This window comes from Asparagus officinalis, chromosome 10 (assembly GCF_001876935.1).
Source record: "Asparagus officinalis chromosome 10, Aspof.V1, whole genome shotgun sequence".
NCBI lineage: Eukaryota > Viridiplantae > Streptophyta > Magnoliopsida > Asparagales > Asparagaceae > Asparagus > Asparagus officinalis.
The window spans coordinates 67,341,264-67,346,097 of NC_033803.1; positions in this window are offsets into that span (position 1 = coordinate 67,341,264).

Sequence of the window (4,834 nt, forward strand, 5' to 3'; positions counted from 1 at the left end):
GGAAAAATTGCAATGAAAAGAACAAAGAAAATTGATTTGTATTCCTTTGATTCCGATTACAACTTGATTACAAAAGAGAAGAGAACGAATTTGATTCTCTCCTTTGTTTAAAACTGGGTTCTTCTCAGTAGCGATGGAATGCCTTCTTCGATTGCTCGCGTCGAATTTGCTCTCCGTTGACGATCCGACCGTCTTCTATCTCGTGGGAACGATGAACTTCTGTGAAAAGTTTTATAAGTAACTCTTCAACGAGTTTAAGAACTCTGAACGAGTTAGAACTCTGTTAATAGAGTTGTTAGAACCGATAATTCGATTAATGACCAAGCTGATATTCTGTTGTTGAAGAATCTTTTCAGATTTGATCTTCTGAACTTGATTCAAAAATCCTATCTCCAGGGATTTTAATGCTGCTGCTGTTGAATCACCGAATCGAGTGGTTTTGATCCTCCGAATCCAACCTGTACGGTTCAGATGCCAAAAATCTAACCCGTCGCCTCCCTGTTCTAACGAAAGCCAGCCTCCTGTGGTCGATCTGAGCCAAGAAAATCGAACATTTAACTCAGTTGAGTTTGTTGAGTTTTTATAGGGGGATAAGAGGTTGTAACTGCCATCTAAATCCGCTCCTAAGTGGGCGAAAATCCCTCAGAACATGGGATAACGGTTTTGAGGCCGTTCGGCTTGTGTTTGAACAAGTCAAAACGCCCAATCTGACGTTCAGAACCCAACTTCGCCTCTTAGAATTGAGACGCGAGGTTGGGTGTTGGCTGAATATCATTGAACGCGAGGGTCGCTCGCGTTTTGGTTTGTTATAGCTTAGAAACGCGGGGGTCGGTGTTGGCTGGACCCCTACGAACGCGAGGGTCGCTCACGTTTAGCTTGTAGCTTGGAGACGCGGGGGTCAGTGTTGGTTGGACCCCTACGAACGCGAGGGTGGCTTGAAAATGCGGGGGTCGCCTGCATTTCCAGAATTGTAACGCGGGGATGACATCTATGTTTCAGAAGGAGCTTTCTGACTTGTAACTTCTTCTGTGAGGCGTTGCGAAGACCGTTGTTCAGTAATCCTAGCTTTAGCTGTTGTGGGGTGTGAAAGTCGTCATATTGTAACTTTCACTGTAGAATGTGAAGACTGCTGAATAGAGTTTTCATCAGTTGTCGGAAGTGTCGTTGAATTGTAACTCTTCTTGATCTATGTGAAAAGTCCTCTATTTACCGCTTTCGATTGTCGACCCGATCAACATCCATAGTGTTTTGAAGATGAATATTTGCCCACAACTCTCTACCAAGCAACTCACCAACTAGGTCCAACCTTTTATTTCTGAAACCATTGCACTGTTCATCAACATCTCTAACAGTTGCTAATATAATATTAGTCATGTTGTTGTCGCAACCATCAAGATCAATCATCTTAGAAGCGATTGTAGGATTGCGAATACAGTGATTATACAGCCATCTGATTGTGACTTCCATTGTAGGAGCTTGATAGGGATCAGCTATCCATTGTGATTTTTAGACAGCCTACAGAACCCCCTCCAAAGTTTTCGAAAGTTCACGGTTGACTGAGACGAATTTTCGGAATACTTTGGATCCCAAAATTTATTAGATCGATTGCTCACTCCGTCTGATCGAGCCAGATGACTTCAATGTTGTTAATTGTAATCTATCTGTACTGATCGAGCCAGATGACTTCAATGTTGTTAATTGTAATCTATCTGTACTTTTCCAATAGACTCCCCAGCAGAGTCGCCATCTTTTGTATGTAGGAAAAATTGCAATGAAAAGAACAAAGAAAATTGATTTGTATTCCTTTGATTCCGATTACAACTTGATTACAAAAGAGAAGAGAACAAATTTGATTCTCTCCTTTGTTTAAAACTAGGTTCTTCTCAGTAGCGATGTAATGCCTCCTTCGATTGCTCGAGTCGAATTTGCTCTCCGTTGACGATCCGACCGTCTTCTATCTCGTGGGAATGATGAACTTCTGTGAAAAGTTTTATAAGTAACTCTTCAACGAGTTTAAGAACTCTGAACGAGTTAGAACTCTGTTAATAGAGTTGTTAGAACCGATAATTCGGTTAATGACCAAGCTGATATTCTGTTGTTGAAGAATCTTTTCAGATTTGATCTTCTGAACATGATTCAAAAATCCTATCTCCAGGGATTTTAATGCTGCTGCTGTTGAATCACCGAATCGAGTGGTTTTGATCCTCTGAATCCAACCTGTACGGTTCAGATGCCAAAAATCTAACCCGCCGCCTCCCTGTTCTAACGAAAGCCAACCTCCTGTGGTCGATCTGAGCCAAGAAAATCGAACCTTTAACTCAGTTGAGTTTGTTGAGTTTTTATAGAGGGATAAGAGGTTGTAACTGCCCTCTAAATCCGCTCCTAAGTGGGCGAAAATCCCTCAGAACATGGGATAACGGTTTTGAGGCCGTTCGGCTTGTGTTTGAACAAGTCAAAACGCCCAATCTGACGTTCAGAACCCAACTTCGCCTCTTAGAATTGAGACGCGAAGTTGGGTGTTGGCTGAACATTGATGAACGCGAGGGTCGCTCGCGTTTTGGTTTGTTATAGCTTAGAAACGCGGGGGTCGGTGTTGGCTGGACCCCTACGAACGCGAGGGTCGCTCACGTTTAGCTTATAGCTTGGAGACGCGGGGGACAGTGTTGGTTGGACCCCTACGAACGCGAGGGTAGCTTAGAAACGCGGGGGTCGGTGTTGGCTGGACCCCTACGAACGCGAGGGTCGCTCACGTTTAGCTTATAGCTTGGAGACGCGGGGGTCACCTGCATTTCCAGAATTGTAACGTGGGGATGACATCCGCGTTTCAGAAGGAGCTTTTTGACTTGCAACTTCTTCTGTGAGGCGTTGCGAGGACCGTTGTTCAGTAATCCTAGCTTTAGCTGTTGTGGGGTATAAAAGTCGTCATATTAACTTTCACTGTAGAATGTGAAGACTGCTGAATAGAGTTTTTATCAGTTGTCGGAAGTGTCGTTGAATTGTAACTCTTCTCGATCTATGTGAAAAGTCCTCTATTTGCCGCTTTCGATTGTCGACCCGAAAGCTATTTGATTGTAGCTTTCGTTATGGGATCTTGATGGGAATCAACATCCATAGTGTTTTGAAGATGAATATTTGCCCACAACTCTCTACCAAGCAACTCACCAACTAGGTCCAACCTTTTATTTCTGAAACCATTGCACTGTTCATCAACATCTCTAACAGTTGCTAATATAATATTAGTCAAGTTGTTATCGTAACCATCAAGATCAATCATCTCAGAAGCGATTGTAGGATTGCGAATACAGTGATTAGACAGCCATCTGATTGTGACTTCCATCGTAGGAGCTTGATAGGGATTAGCTATCCATTGTGATTTTTAGACAGCCTACAGAACCCCCTCCAAAGTTTTCAAAAGTTCGCGGTTGACTGGGACGAATTTTCGGAATACTTTGGATCCCAAAATTTAGTAGATCGATTGCTCACTCCGTCTGATCGAGCCAGATGACTTCAATGTTGTTAATTGTAATCTATCTGTACTTTTCCAATAGACTCCCCAGTGGAGTCGTCTGCTTCTTCCCGGCTTTGATCGCCTTGATGATTGTTGTTAGCTCTTCTTTTACTTATCTGAGGCCGTGTCGTAGCCTCGGTAGCCAAGAAGTTGCTATCATAGCGGTCCAAACACAGAGATAATTTCTGCCTTTAAGGATTGGAACGCGTGGGTGAGCCCAGCGTTGGGAAATTTGAACGCGAAGGTGAGCATCGCGTTTGGAAGCTCAACCAACTCAAACGCGAAGGTCGAGTTTGGGCGGGATTCTGGCCTCGAATCCCGTCCGTTACGATTCGACAGCTCATAGCTGTCTATAAATAGACCGCCAGAGGTCAAATCAAGAGTCATTCGACTCTTCTTGAAGCTTTAACGAAAAAAAAAATTTCGTTTTCTCCGGCGAAAACTATTCATCTCCTCCGACCAGATCTCATGGCCCCCAAGAAATCTTCCAAGCCCGACGTCGCTTCCAAGTCTGAGCCGCTACGGAGCGCTGCTGCTCAGGAAAATGTGCCGCCCCAGCTCCCTTTGATTGGCGGTGAGTACGACCTCCGTGGTCATTAAACTTGCTTCGGCGAGTTCTGATCTTTGGATCAACGAGGCAACTCGTTTTAATAACGCGGGGCTGGACTCTGTCGTTTGGTATTTTTGACGAGGGGTTCGACCTCCGCGTCTCAGATTTTTGACGTGAGGGTCGACCTGCGCGTCTGAATTTTCTGATGCGAGGTTCGACCTTCGCGTCTGAGATTTTTGACGCTGGAGTCGACCTTCGCGTCTGAGCTTATTTGACGTGGGGTTCGACCTTCGCGTTCGAGCTTATCTGACGTGGGGTTCGACCTGTGCGTCTGATCTTGTCAGACGCGGGGTTCGACCTTCGCGTCTGATCTTGTTTGACGCGGGAGTCGACCTTCGCGTCTGAGCTTGTTTGACGCGAGAGTCGACCTTCGCGTCTGATCTTGTTTGACGCGGGAGTCGACCTTCGCGTCTGAGCTTGTTTGACGTGGGAGTCGACCTTCGCGTCTGAGCTTTGATTTGGAGTTGTCTAACTTTTTTCGTCCTTTTGCAGTGCGCCATACCAATGAACCTCTTCCTTTTCGCCACCATTTTGGACATGAAGGTGGTGCGGACATGAACATGACCTTCAGCTCGTGCCAAGAACTCCTAGTTTTCCGAATTAGGGAGAAGAGTCGCATAGAATTAATTACCCAAGCTTCTTCTGACACTCTTAGGACATTGGTTACGGACGCTCGACTTGAAAGCCCAAGCCGTAAGCCAATAGTCAAACCTGGA